This window comes from Salmo salar, chromosome 01 (assembly GCF_965601325.2).
Source record: "Salmo salar chromosome 01, fSalSal1, whole genome shotgun sequence".
NCBI classification, from domain to species: Eukaryota; Metazoa; Chordata; class Actinopteri; order Salmoniformes; family Salmonidae; genus Salmo; species Salmo salar.
This window is the reverse complement of record NC_138291.1, coordinates 49,956,633-49,972,898: the sequence shown is the minus strand read 5'-3', so window position 1 is coordinate 49,972,898 and position 16,266 is coordinate 49,956,633. Positions and strand designations below refer to the sequence as shown.

Below are 16,266 nucleotides of genomic sequence, written 5' to 3'. Positions count from 1 at the left end.
TTGCCTAGAACCTACAGGCACTCGCAATTAATCATCAAAAGTATGGACACAGAATGATTGAAGTGATTATTGTATTTTATTATGCTGACCCAATTATGACCCATGACATCTTTTGGGAAGAATAATGCATAGCCCTTGTGTGTTAAGCTGCAAACTTGGAAATGTTCCTATTGAAATGGGTTGTCCCATACTGAACAGGCCAGTTGCAAGTGAAATACTCTTAACGCTACTATTAGCAACACCGTATTATTATTAAAATTAGATGAAAATTTTTTTAACTTATGCAGGCAGGTCTGACATAGCGGGAGAATTGTGAACATGCACGTATATATATCTGTGTTGTCACAGCGTTTGGCCACGTCTTCGGTTTGGTCGTTCAGTCAATTTGTTTTGGTTATGTGCATCGCAATGCCCGTGACGTAAGAGACTATGTTTCTGAATTAACTGATTACATTTTTAAACTATTCATAAATTATTCTTGCGCAATGTTACTTTCATTCGAATGTCGTAAACATTGTTGGATTCTATTAAATAATTGATGTAACAGAAATTTTTACGTTACAGAAACGGGAAAAGTTGTGAACTACAAATGTGGCGCCATTTTGTAGTTATCATCTAACCCTAAACGTTTTATTTTTTTTGTATCAATATCTTCGCCAATATCATTCTAATTGATGTGTAGAATGATATGTACATTCATTAGGACATACATAACGCCGTACTGCATCAGCACATGCCAATTCAATGTCTGAAGTAGTGCACTTTTTGAAATGTGTTTTTCGTCATAACTATTTAAGCTTGACATGTGATTCTTTTGATTTAATAAGGACCCCTTACTAAACCATCATGTCAAATAACATTCGGATATGCTAATCTATTCTTGATTAAAAAAAAATCAAAGTTTGGGGAAAAGTCAACTGTTGGTGGCGCTACTGAGCACCCCATGGCCACCAGGGGTATGGGATTACATAATCGTTTAATTCATGCATAGGATTATTTGTGCCAAGCCATAAGACTGAGCTACAAAAAAACAACAAAAACATATTTTTTGGGGACTCCATGACCAGAGTTGACCTCTTACAACGGTTTTCTAGGGGTGTATAAAGGTTCATGGCAGAAAACAAGTGTATGTATAGAAATGCTTACATAAACATTGTTACATCGATATTGGCGCTTCTAGAAGTTCAAAAATAGACATTCAACAGTCTATATGTGGCCTTTCAGCCCCTATACCCATTACCCACATGGCCTTATAACCGCACCTCTATTGCCATGGTCCTCGGCACATCATATTCCTGATAAGCAATAATGATGAAAATTAATTCTCACTGCCTATTAAAAAAAAAAAGCAGTTGTGAAATGATTTGGCTTTCACCTTCATTAAATATTTTCCGTGGACAACTAGCGTAGAGACCAAGCAGATAGACGGTCTGCCTCTATGCACTAAACATGCTGCATGCCAATATGACTCAGGGGTAGGCCTATATCCAACATAAAAAATGCAGGTAAAGTAATATGTAATAGCATTGTGTATATATAATCCATATATATGTAAGCTATGTTGATATACACGTAGTCCTATGTATTCGAATATATAGCCTAGTTGCGCCCAGCCTATAGGCCTATAATAAACTTTGATATGAATTGCGAAGTTCAAGGTCAGTCAGCCAAAATGCAACATTCTCATAACTTTTGATTATTTTCTCATAAGACATTCACTAAGTACTAAAGTTGATCAGCCCAATCCACTGCTCATAACTAATGTATCAACATTATACTATGTGCCTAGGCCTCTGGTCAAAAGTAGTGCACTTTCAAGGGAATAGGGTGGCATTTGGAAAGAAATGATCCAGTACCTTTATCCATTGAACTAACATTCTTCCAGAAGAAAGACAGAAGGAAACAAGTAGCCTTTAACCTGTTGTTAAGAGTCAGCCATTGTTGCCATTAATGCTAGTTAGTGCTAGTTTGACCACCAGTGGGCATCTTTGAGAAGCATTTGACTGTTTTTAATATTGGATGTACTAGAGCAGTGGTTCCCAAACTTTTTATAGTCCCGTACCCCTTCAAACATTCAACCTCGAGCACCAGTGTCAGCGTACACAGAATGTGTTTTTTTTTGCCATCATTGTAAGCCTGCCACACACACACACACAATACATTTATTAAACATAAGATTGAGTGTGAGTTTGTCACAACCCAGCTCATGGGAAGTGACAAACAGCTCTTACAGGACCAGAGCACAAATAATAATAATAATCAATCATTTTGCACTTTATTTAACCATCTCACATATTTGTTCATCAAAAATTGTGAATAACTCACCACAGGTTAATGAGAAGGGTGTGCTTGAAAGGATGCACATAATTCTGCAATGTTGGGCTGTATTGGAGCGAGTCTGTCTTAAATTATTTTCCACACACAGTCTGTGTCTGTATTTAGTTTATGCTAGTGAGGTTCGAGAATCCACTCACATAGGTACGTGGTTGCAAAGGGCATCAGTGTCTTAAGAGCTGATTTGCCAAAGCAGGATACTCTGAGCGCAGCCCTATCCAGAAATCTGTCAGTGGCTTCTGATTACATTTTCAGAGAACCGCTTGTTGCAATTTCGATGAGGCTCTCTTGTTCAGAGATCAGTAAGTGGACTGGAGGCAGGGCATGAAAGGGATAACGAATCCAGTTGTTTGTCGTCCGTTTTGGGAAAGTACCTGTGTAATTGCACACCCAGCTCACTCAGGTGCTTCGTTATAATCACATTCGACATTGTCCGTAAGCTTGAGATAATTTGCACACAAATCATACAATGGAAAGACCTGTGTGTTGTCCTTGTTAATGCAGACAGAGAGGAGAGCCAACTTAATCCTAGATTCAGATCATTCAGGTGAGAAAAAACATCACCCAGATAGGCCAGTCATGTGAGAAACTCATCACGCAAGCGGTCAGACAAGTGAAAATTATGGTCAGTAAAAATTTTAAGCTTGTCTCTCAATTCAAAAATGCATGTCAATACTTTGCCCCTTGATAACCAGCGCACTTCTGTATGTTGTAAAAGCGGTACATGGTCGGTGCCCATATCATTGCTTAACAAAGTTAAACATTTTCATTGTAGTGTCCAAAACGTCATTCAAGCTGTCAGGCATTCCCTTGGCAGCAAGAGCCTCTCGTTGGATGCTGCAGTGTAACCAAGTGGCGTTGGGAGCAACTGCTTGCACGCACGTTACCACTCCTGTATGTCTCCCTGTCATGGTACATCAGTACAGATACCAACAAATCTTGACCACCAAAGTCCATTTGATTTTACAAAGCTGTCCAGTACTTGAAAAATATTCTCTCCTGTTGTTCTGTTTTCCAGTGGTTTGCAGAAGGGGATGTCTTCCTTAATTGACCCCCCCCCATAAACGTAACGGACATATACCAGGAGCAGTGACAGGCCCGCCACGTCTGTTGACTCATCCAGCTGTAACACATAGAATTCACTGGCTTGTATGCAAAGCAGTAATTGTTTCAAAACATATCCTGCCATTTCACTGATGCGTCATGAAACAGTGTTGTTTGATGAAGGCATTGTCTGTAAAGTTTTTTGGGCCTTTTCCCCCAGCATTGTCCCAGTCATATCTGCGGCAGCGGGAATTATTAAGTCCTCCACAATAGTATGGGGCTTGCCTGTCCTAGCCACTCAGTAGCTCACCATATAAGACGCTTCTAGCCCCTTCTAATTAATGGTATCTGTTGCTTTTATACGTCTTACTACTCGAAAGTTGTCTTAATTCCCGTGGCTTATTTTTTGAAATTGGCATGTTTCGTTTCTAAATGTCTGTGCAAGAGTTTCATCGAGTTGTGAGATAGTACTTTTACAGATAACACACTGTGGCTGAGGAAAGGCACTACTCCCAATCTAAGTAAACCCCAAATCAATGTAGTTCTCATCATATTTGCGCCTCTTCGATGGTCCAACATCCCTGTCTGTTGTTCGGCGCTTTCCCGGGTAAGGGGGCAGTAGCTCTTCAGCTGCATCAGATTCACAAATGTCAGTGTCCATGCCAGCTGGGCTAGCAACAAATGTAGAATTACTGATCTAGCATTGGATGTGCTCGTGGTAGCAGAACAACTTGTGTCTTCAGGTGCAGCTGTAGTACTGCTGGTAGTAGCAGTACTACCAGTAGAGCTGGTATGTCTCTCTATAGACGTGGGAGTTACTTATTTTTAACCATTTATCAATTTTCGAGCAAACGGAATGAACAGCAGCTACGTTTGGCTACCGGCCGTAAGTGGAATTCCAGCAAGAAAGTAACAGTTAATGTGATTGAATTTTAAATATTTAACTAGGCTACCTGTATTTGACATTGTGTTATTTCGCTGAACACTACATGGTTTCATTTTATTTTTGGCAGTGAAACGAGGCTACTTAGGCAAGAAAAAAACATCACCCATATGTATAGCCCCATTGGAAAATGTAAATGGACTGTTTGAAAATGTGAATCACATTTTTATTTGGCGTACCCCAGACGGCATTGCGTGTATCCATAACATAGTATATGGGATTGATTTTAAGAAATTTAGCTTAAAATTATGGTGTTTCTATTCCAGGAAAAACTAAAAATTATACATCTGACAGACTGATTTAGTAACACTAAACAAGGATTAGATGGAGGCAGATGTTACAGGAAGAGGCATGGCTGTATAGCTGAGGGAAAGGTGGGAAGTATCTGGGCAACTACAGTACCTTTTATTTAGCGAGAAGAAAAAAGGAGAATAAGAAAGAAAAAGATTAGTTAACATGGGGGGGATAATTAATAATTAAACATGTCAGTAAAATACTGCTAGACGTGGGGGTTATGGTCACAGACAGTGCTATTTGCCTATGTTACGCCGCACGCGAAAGCCCAGGAAAATGAAAAGGTACAGTAGGCCTAATAATGCTTAAATAAATCAACTGCTGGTCTTATGCTGCATATTTTTACACTGTATTCAATTTCCAGCGAAACTATTCAAGCCATCAACTTACTGATGGTTGAAGATGATGAGCGATAGGCAAAGGCAATCTGGAATCTGCTGGCATCACCGCACAACATAGCTCTAATCACAGTCAGAAGACAGTTGAAGAAACTTGAGTGGACTTATGGAAAGGCTCTATAAGACACATACATACAGTTGAAGTCAGAAGTTTACATACACCGTAGCCAAATACATTTAAACTCAGTTTTGCACAATTCCTGACATTTAATCCTAGTAAAAATTCCCTGTTTTAGGTCAGTTAGGATCACCACTTTATTTTAAGAATGTGAAATGTCAGAATAATAGTAGAGAGAATTATTTATTTCAGCTTTTACTTCTTTCATCACGTTCCCAGTGGGTCAGAAGTTTACATAGACTCAATTATTATTTGGTAGCATTGCCTTTAAATTGTTTAACTTGGGTCAAACATTTCAGGAAGCCTTCCACAAGCTTCCCACAATAAGTTGGGTGAATTTTGGCCCATTCCTCCTGACAGAGCTGGCGTAAATGAGTCAGGTTTGTAGGACTCCTTGCTCGCACACGCTTTTTCAGTTCTGCCCACAAATGTTCTATAGGATTGAGGTCAGGGCTTTGTGATGGCCACTCCAATACTTTGACTTTGTTGTCCTTAAGCCATTTTGCCACAACTTCGGAAGTATGCTTGGGGTCATTGTCCATTTAGAAGACCCATTTGCAACCAAGCTTTAACTTCCTGACTGATGTCTTGAGATGTTGCTTCAATATATCCACATAGTGTTCCTACCTCATGATGCCATCTATTTTGTGAAGTGCACCAGTCCCTCCTGCAGCAAAGCACCCCCACAACATGATGCTGCCACCCCCGTGCTTCACGGTTGGGATGGTGTTCTTCGGCTTGCAAGCCTCCCCCTTTTTCCTCTAAACATAACAATAGTCATTATGGCCAAACAGTTCTATATTTGTTTCATCAGACCAGAGGACATTTCTCCAAAAAGTACGATCTTTGTCCCCATGTGCAGTTGCAAACCGTAGTCTGGCTTTTTTATAGCAGTTTTCCCATGATGTCAAGCAAAGAGGCACTGAGTTTGAAGGTATGCCTTGAAATACATCCACAGGTACACCTCCAATTAACTGAAATTATGTCAATTAGCCATCAGAAGCTTCTAAAGCCATGACATTTTCTGGAATTTTCCAAGCTGTTTAAAGGCACAGTCAACATAGTGTATGTAAACTTCTGACCCACTGGAATTGTTAGGGGGATTTTCACACCTACAGTAGCTGGGCTATTAAACTACCATTTTGTAAATAAATTGATATATGAAGAGTATATTGTCCTGCTAATAGCCCATCATGGAAACATTGTTTGCATGATGGGCTACACCTGCTACAGTACACTTGTGAAAAACATTTTTTTCAAAATGCCTCCAGCTGTCCATCACCACTGTAAATAAAAACACAGCATCTAAAGTGGTACAAATATATTATTGAATTGGCAAAAAAAAAAGCTTGTTTACATTCTTCATTGTAACCACAATGTCACAAATAATTGAACACACACAAGCAGATTAACATGGTAAAAACTTTCAAAGCATTTTTTGTTAGGGCAAATCTGGTCTGTGAGAATTAAATGCAGGGTTAATAATAGTTGGATAACAGATCGGCTCTCGTGAACTCATTAAGAGGCGGCTTCTATCTTCAATATAATCATTAATTCAGAAGGTTAAACCCATAGGTTTTAGGCCTGCAGTAGGTTATAATAAATGGAAAATTCATAAACCATCGGTATACTGAAAATTTCTTACCAACTATTTTGGGAAGGCCATTCTTGAACATGGAGTGAGACATTCTTATTAATTTGTAAATAAAGCCAGTTTGTTATTTAGAATTATTCATTTCTGTTTTTAGCGGGAGAGAAACCAAAAGCCCACGGTGACTATTTTTCAAAGATCGTCAGTCCACATGTCAAGTGAAATTCCCCCATTGTATTTACCCAATTTCTCTCTTAACTCCAGGACCACCGACAGTTTTTTTTTGTTGCCTGACGCATGACTCTAGTGCCAGAGAACAGACTCTCAGATTGAAAATGCCTTCATTAATTGCGACAGTTTAGACTACCAATAAATCAGCGTTCTAACTCCCCCTTGCGTTAGTGTGGTGTAATGACAGAATGCTACCACTAACGGTTGCAGCATAAACTTCCTTTTAAAAGGAAGAACCACTGTAATACATGTTTTAATTGACTGATTTCCTTATATGAACCATAACTCAATCTTTAACATTGTTGCGTTTATTTTTGTTCTGTTTATTTTCATCCCCAGAATCTTTTCACTTGCCTATTTTCAAAGGATAAAGCTAAGAATATTAACAACGTCATAGTTAAGAACACTATAACAATATAGACGAAAGTGAAACCTATTCTAACAAGAACCAATATCACTCACTAAAAACACAACCCTATGGAACGATCCTTGGATAGCTTTTCAGAATTCACAAATAAATTGGTCTACATAGAAAACTAAAGGCATAGAAGCATTAGAAAAAAATATAAAAATGCTTTAATTATCTTAATGTTGAAAGTGCGTGTCTGACGTAGAGAAAAATGGTTTGAAGCCATGTGGCCATGTCTTGGCTGATTTTCCCATGATGTCAAGCAAAAAGGCACTGAGTTTGAAGGTAGGCCTTGAAATACAAAAAATGCCTAAAAATGCCAAAAAATGCCAAAAAATGCCCTTTTTAAAAATGCCTTCCTCACCATCTTAAATAAGCATGCCCCTTTCAAGAAATTTAGAACCAGGAACAGATATAGCCCTTGGTTCTCCCCAGACCTGACTGCCCTTAACCAACACAAAAATATCCTGTGGCGTTCTGCATTAGCATCGAACTGCCCCCGCAATATGCAACTTTTCAGGGAAGTTAGAAACCAATACACACAGGCAGTTAGAAATGCCAAGGCTAGCTTTTTCAAACAGAAATTTGCTTCCTGCAACTCCAACTCTAAAAAGTTCTGGGACATTGTAAAGTCCATGGAGAATAAGAACACCTCCTCCCAACTGCCCACTGCACTGAGGATAGGAAACTGTCACCAACGATAAGCCCACTATAATTGAGAATTTCAATAAGCATTTTTCTACGGCTGGCCATGCTTTCCACTTAACTACCCCTACTGCATTCAACAGCACTGCACCCCCCACAGCTACTCGCCCAAGCCTCCCCCATTTCTCCTTCTCCCAAATCCATTCAGCTGATGTTCTGAAAGAGCTGCAAAATCTGAACCCCTACAAATCAGCTGGGCTTGACAATCTGGACCCTTTCTTTCTAAAATTATCTGCCGAAATTATTGCAACCCCTATTACTAGCCTGTTCAATCTCTCTTTCGTGTCGTCTGAGATTCCCATAGATTGGAAAGCAGCTGCTGTCATCCCCCTCTTCAAAGGAGGTGACACTCTTGACCCAAATTGCTACAGACCTATATCCATCCTACCCTGCCTTTCTAAGGTCTTCGAAAGCCAAGTCAACAAACAGATTACCGACCATTTCGAATCCCACCGCACCCTCTCCGCTATGCAATCTGGTTTCAGAGCTGGTCATGGGTGCACCTCAGCCACGCTCAAGGTCCTAAACGACATCGTAACCGCCATCGATAAGAAACAATACTGTGCTGCCGTATTCATTGACCTGGCCAAAGCTTTTGACTCTGTTAATCACCACATCCTCATCGGCAGACTCAGTAGCCTTGGTTTCTCAAACGATTGCGTCGCCTGGTTCACCAACTACTTCTCTGACAGAGTTCAGTGTGTCAAATCGGAGGGCCTGCTGTCCGGACCTCTGGCAGTCTATGGGGGTACCACAGGGTTCTATTCTTGGGCCAACTCTTTTCTCTGTATACATCAATGACGTCGCTCTTGCTGCTGGTGAATCTCTGATCCACCTCTACGCAGACGACACCATTCTGTATACTTCTGACCCTTCTTTGGACACTGTGTTAACAACCCTCCAGACGAGCTTCAATGCCATTCAACTCTCCTTCCGTGGTCTCCAACTGCTCCTAAACACAAGTAAAACTAAATGCATGCTCTTCAACCGATCGCTGCCTGCACCTGCCCGCCTGTCCAGCATCACTTCTCTGGACGGTTCTAACTTAGGTATTTGTAGTTGTCCACAAATTCTAGGTGTCTGGTTAGACTGTAAACTCTCCTTCCAGACTCACATCAAACATCTCCAATCCAAAGTTAAATCTAGAATTGGCTTCCTATTTCGCAACAAAGCATCCTTCACTCATGCTGCCAAACATACCCTCGTAAAACTGACCATCCTACCAATCCTCGACTTCGGCGATGTCATTTACAAAATAGCCTCCAATACCCTACTCAACAAGCTGGATGCAGTCTATCACAGTGCCATCCGTTTTGTCACCAAAGCCCCATATACTACCCACCACTGCGACCTGTACGCTCTCGTTGACTGGCCTTCGCTTCATAATCGTCGCCAAACACATTGGCTCCAGGTCATCTACAAGACCCTGCTAGGTAAAGTCCCCCCTAGGTAAAGTCCCCCCTTATCTCCGCTCACTGGTCACCATAGCAGCACCCACCTGTAGCACGCGCTCCAGCAGGTATATCTCTCTGGTCACCCCTAAAGCCAACTCCTCCTTTGGTCGTCTCTCCTTCCAGTTCTCTGCTGCCAATGACTGGAACGAACTACAAAAATCTCTGAAACTGGAAACACTTATCTCCCTCACTAGCTTTAAGCACCAGCTATCAGAGCAACTCCTAGATCACTGCACCTGTACATAGCCCATCTATAATTTAGCCCAAACTACTACCTCTTCCCCTACTGTATTTATTTTATTTATTTTGCTCCTTTGCACCATATTATTTATATTTTAACTTTGAACTTTCTTCAAACTACAAATCTACCATTCCAGTGTTTTACTTGCTATACTTTATTTACTTTGCCACCATGGCCTTTTTTGCCTTTACCTCCCTTATCTCACATCATTTGCTCACATTGTATATAGTCTTATTTTTTTCTACTGCATCATTGATTGTATGTTGTTTTACTCCATGTGTAACTCTGTGTTTTTGTATGTTGTCGAACTGCTTTGCTTTATCTTGGCCAGGTCGCAATTGTAAATGAGAACTTGTTCTCAAATTGCCTACCTGGTTAAATAAAGGTGAAATAAAATAAAAAATAAAATACAACCACAGGAACCCCCCATTCGACTCAAATTATGTCAATTAGCCTATCAGAAGCCTCTAAAGCCATGACATTTTATGGAATTGTCCAAGCTGTTTAAAGGCAAAGTCAACTTAGCGTATGTAAACGTCTGACCCACTGGAATTGTGATACAGTGACCTATAAGTGAAATAATCTGTCTGTAAACAATTGCTTCAGGCCAGATCCAGTTGATTTGATACAATGTTGCACTTCACTAGTGATAGCTCAAGACAAGACAGATAGAAAAGGGAGGATGACAGGCTTAGATGTGATTGATAAAAACAGTATTTTCATTCATATTATCTACCGTTTTTGTCAGCTTTATGTAGGCTATTTTTACTTAGTTGACAATGGAGTTATAGACCAAGTGCTCATTTAGCCACCAATGATCCCGGTGTATCAATGTGTCTATACGGCAGAGGCTGGTGCTCTGCATTAGTTGAATTAACTTTTATCATTTTATGATTAACCACATGACAATGATTGAGAAACTAAAATGCTATTATTTAAATGAAACTGTTCCACGAAAATGCACATATGAAAATCCTAACTGACATGCAGATCAGTAGAAATGGATCATAGAAGTAGATCTTTTGTATGCTTCCCCAAACTTGAAACTCGCGCACTGCCTATGAAGTCTATAAAATAATTGCCTCCACCTTTCTATGGTCAAATTTTCAAGTAAGGTAAGACATGCTTCATAATATTAAGTAAACCATTAAGTACAGTGGGGGAAAGAAGTATTGGATCCCCTGCTGATTTTGTACGTTTGCCCACTTACAAAGAAATGATCAGTCTATACCGTAAATTCCGGACTATAAGCAGCAACTTTTTTCTCACACTTTGAACCTCGCGGCTTAAACAATGACGCGGCTAATATATAGATTTTTCCCCGCTTTCAATTTTTTTTTCTCTCCAAAAAAACACATTCTGTGACGTGCTCAGTTTTTTGGCGGCATGAAGCTTTCATTAGACCAATGAAATTGCCGAACAGTTTAAGGTCAAACAACTTTTTTGTTTACTGTTTAGATTAAATCGAGCGCTCTCAAACTTATTACGGTAGTCATTTTGTCACCCTCATCATGGCAAAGACACGGAGAAATGCATATGATGCAGCTTTCAAGTTGAAGGCGATTGATCTGGCTGTTGGAAAAGGAAATAGAGCTGCTGCACGGGAGCTTGGTCTTAATGAGTCGATGATAAGACGTTGGAAACAGTAGCGTGAGGAATTGACTCAGTGCAAAAAGACAACTAAAGCTTACTGCTAATTTTTTCTTTTTTGTTACAAGCTGTGTTTCGTTAAAGCCTATTTATTTTTGTTACAAGCCGTCTTTCGTTAAAGCCTATTTATTTTTGTTACAAGCTGTGTTTCGTTAAACCCTGTGTAAAGTTCATTTGTTTCAATGTACCGGTAGGTACCTGCGGCTTATAGACATTTGCGGCTTATTTATGTTCAAAATAATATATATTTTTTAATTCAGTGGGTGCGGCTTATATTCAGGTGCGCTTAATAGTCCGGAAATTACGGTAATTTTAATAGGAGGTTTATTTGAACAGTGAGAGACAGAATAACAACAACAAAAAATCCAGAAAAACACATGATTTGCATTTTAACCTCTCTAGGGCAGGCGGGACGAATTCGTCCCACCTACGTAACAGCCAGTTGAATCCTGTGGCGCGATTTTCAAAACCTTTGAAATGCTATTACTTCAATTTCTCAAACATATGACTATTTTACAGCTATTTAAAGACAAGACTCTCGTTAATCTAACCACACTGTCCGATTTCAAAAAGGCTTTACAACGAAAGCAAAACATTAGATTATGTCAGCAGAGTACCAAGCCAGAAATAATCAGACACCCATTTTTCAAGCTAGCATATAATGTCACAAAAACCCAGAAGACAGCTAAATGCAGCACTCACCTTTGATGATCTTCATCAGATGACAACCCTAGGACATTATGTTATACAATACATGCATGTTTTGTTCAATCAAGTTCATATTTATATCAAAAAACAGCTTTTTACATTAGCATGTGACGTTCAGAACTAGCATACCCCCCGCAAACTTCCGGGGAATTCGCTAACAATTTACTAAATTACTCACGATAAACGTTCACAAAAAGCATAACAATTATTTTAAGAATTATAGATACAGACCTCCTCTATGCACTTGATATGTCCGATTTTAAAATAGCTTTTTGGTGAAAGCACATTTTGCAATATTCTAAGTACATAGCCCAGGCATCACGGGCTAGCTATTTAGACACCGGGCAAGTTTAGCACTCACCATAATCAGATTTACTATTATAAAAGTTTGATTACCTTTTGTTGTCTTCGTCAGAATGCACTCCCAGGACTGCTACTTCAATGACAAATGTTGGTTTGGTCCAAAATAATCCATCGTTATATCCGAATAGCGGCGTTTTGTTCGTGCGTCCCAGACACTATCTGAAATGGTAAATCAGGGTCGCGCGCATGGCGCAATTCGTGACAAAAAAAATCTAAATATTCCATTACCGTACTTCGAAGCATGTCAACCGCTGTTTAAAATCCATTTTTATGCCATTTTTCTCGTAAAAAAGCGATAATATTCCGACCGGGAATGTCCATTTAGCTAAACAGAGGAAAGAAAACACAGCTTTCGGTCGACGCGGGCACGAGCCTGAGTCTCACAGTACTGTAACCAGCCACTACCCAAACGCGCTACTTTTTTTTCAGCCAGACCCTGCAAAGCCACGATTCTGCGTTTTGCCGCCTTCTGAGAGCCTATGGCAGCCGTAGGAAGTGTCACGGGACAGCTAAGATCTTCACTCTTCAATAAACAGAGACAAGAAGAACGACACCTTGTCAGACAGGCCACTTCCTGCATGAAACCTTCTCAGGTTTTTGCCTGCCAAATGAGTTCTGTTATACTCACAGACACCATTCAAACAGTTTTAGAAACTTTAGGGTGTTTTCTATCCAAAGCCAATAATTATATGCATATTCTAGTTACTGGGCAGGAGTAGTAACCAGATTAAATCGGGTACGTTTTTTATCCGGACGTGTCAATACTGCCCCCTAGCCCTAACAAGTTAATGAGGGAAATAAGTATTTGACCCCTCTGCAAAACATGACTTAGTACTTGGTGGCAAAACCCTTGTTGGCAATCACAGAGGTCAGACGTTTCTTGTAGTTGGCCACCAGGTTTGCACACATCTCAGGAGGGATTTTGTCCCACTCTTTGCAGATCTTCTCCAAGTCATTAAGGTTTCGAGGCTGACGTCTGGCAACTCGAACCTTCTGCTCCCTCCACAGATTTTCTATGGGATTAAGGTCTGGAGACTGGCTAGGCCACTCCAGGACCTTAATGTGCTTCTTCTTGAGCCACTCCTTTGTTGCCTTGGCCGTGTGTTTTGGGTCATTGTCATGCTGGAATACCCATCCAAGACCCATTTTCAATGCCCTGGCTGAGGGAAGCAGGTTCTCACCCAAGATTTGACGGTACATGGCCCCGTCCACCGTCCCTTTGATGCGGTGAAGTTGTCCTGTCCCCTTAGCAGAAAAACACCCCCAAAGCATAATGTTTCCACCTCCATGTTTGACAATGGGGATGGTATTCTTGGGGTCATAGGCAGCATTCCTCCTCCTCCAAACACGGCGAGTTGAGTTGGTGTCAAAGAGCTCCATTTTGGTCTCATCTGACCACAACACTTTCACCAGTTGTCCTCTGAGTCATTCAGATGTTCATTGGCAAACTTCAGACGGGCATGTATATGTATTCTTGAGCAGGGGGACCTTGAGGGCGCTGCAGGATTTCAGTCCTTCACGGCGTAGTGTGTTACCAATTGTTTTCTTGGTGACTATGGTCCCAGCTGCCTTAAGATCATTGACAATATCCTCCCGTGTAGTTCTGGGCTGATTCCTCCCCGTTCTCATGATCATTGCAACTCCACGAGGTGAGATCTTGCATGGAGCCCCAGGCCGAGGGATATTGAGTTCTTTAGTGTTTCTTCCATTTGCGAATAATCGCACCAAATGTTGTCACCTTCTCACCAAGCTGCTTGGCGATGGTCTTGTAGCCCATTCCAGCCTTGTGTAGGTCTACAATCTTGTCCCTGACATCCTTGGAGAGCTCTTTGGTCTTGGCCATGGTGGAGAGTTTGGAATGTGATTGATTGATTACTTCTGTGGACAGGTGTCTTTTTTACAGTTAACAAGCTGTGGTTAGGAGCACTCCCTTTAAGAGTGTGCTCCTAATCTCAGCTCATTACCTGTATAAAAGACACCTGGGAGCCAGAAATCTTTCTGATTGAGAGGGGGTCAAATACTTATTTCCCTCATTAAAATGCAAATCAACTTATAACATTTTTGACATGCGTCTTTCTGGATATTTTTGTTGTTATTCTGTCTCTCACTGTTCAAATAAACCTACCATTAAAATTATAGACTGATCCTTTCTTTGTCAGTGGGAAAACGTACAAAATCAGCAGGGGATCAAATACTTTTTTCCCCCCACTGTATGTTTCCAAAATGCATACTGACTACAGATGAGGAAAAAGTCTGGTTGTATTCGATAAAAGTTATTAAAACATATGTACAGGACAAACGTAGGTTTTTCAGAATTGACATTTTCTACAAGTATTGACTGACTGTGACTCAATGTTGTTGTTCGAAAATCACGCGACCAGTTATCAAAACTCAACTCCACCTTGATATTAGCTTACAGAGTTGAGCGTTCCTCAGCTATAACTGTTTTAAAACTGGTTAAAACATTGTATTTTGCATTTGTGAAATTATTTTAATGTGATATGAAAGTAGAGGGCTTTGTTTCTAGAACCATACCGTAATTGAGAATCGATTCACATTTAGATGGAATATTTGGCCATTTTGGCTGCTAGAGTCACTTCGCCTTTAAACAGAACATGTCAGGTCCTTGGACAATAAGGAGTAACGTAAGGCTCCTTTATCTAGTCCATTATCTGTTGTTCTGCCCCTGAACAAGGCAGTTAACTCACTGTTCCTAGGCCATCATTGAAAATAAGAATTTGTTCTTAACTGACTTGCCTAGTTAAATAAAGGTCAAATAAATGTTAAAAAATTGCAGAGTGAGTAGCTCTCCTTTCATGACACTACAGTGACATTGAACTTGTGCTGAGGACAGACAGCCACTCAGACTAAAACATTATTTTCATCGGTGCTTCAAGAATTTTGAGTCAGACTGACCAAGGAGACTCGGGTGACAGTACAGAGCCTCTGACTCCTAACCTCTTACCCTAAACCACTGATTGCAGGGAACTTTAGAGCATGCATAGCTACATAAAGACATATGGGCTGCACTAACTGGGTCATTCCTACTAAGTGGTGCCTTTTCTATCCCCAGGTGTTAATCATCAACTTCCACAAGAAACAGAAGCCATAAAAGTAATAAAATATTCAAAGCATTTTGTAGTCCTAGTTAAATTCCCTCTCATGAATAAAATGTTTTCACAATTTCTGTATTGATTATTTATTTAAGATTTTCTGTGTGTCCCTGAGATCACTTTCCACCTTGCTAGTTTGTTGTAATTCTCCATTTAAGAAAACAACCCACTTCCTACAATGACACCACATTCAGGAAGTGACAATTTCTTTGGTGGAAAAAACTATGGTGCAAAGCTAAATAAATTGAAACACTCAAAGTTGTATAAATGTTTCAAGTTATTAGTCTGTATGACCCCCTCAAATGTCCACCCTATTGGCCTAAATTACAGAGATACATTTTTCCAAATGAAGGCTATTCCATGCAAGAAATTGCCAAGAAACTGAAGATCGCGTACAAAGCTGTGTACTACTCCCTTCACAGAACAACGCAAACTGGCTCTAACCAGAACAGAAAGAGGAATGGGAGGCCCCAGTGCACAACTAAGCAAGAGGACAAGTACATTGGAGTGTCTAGTTTGAGAAACAGACGCCTCAAAAGTCCTCAACTGGCAGCTTCATTAAATAGTATCTGCAAAACACCAGTCTCAACGTCAACAGTGAAGAGGCGACTCCGGATGCTGGCCTTCTTGTGGTTCATTTAACAAAACCTATGGGAAAATGTATATTTTT

At 40.3% G+C, this 16,266-nt stretch overlaps 1 long non-coding RNA gene across 1 annotated transcript in view; it reads right to left on the bottom strand.

Annotated features, from left to right (window-relative positions):
• Positions 1 to 16,266, bottom strand: part of LOC145879451 (uncharacterized) — a 51,306-nt gene that overhangs the window by 34,493 nt on the left and 547 nt on the right. The window lies entirely within an intron of this gene.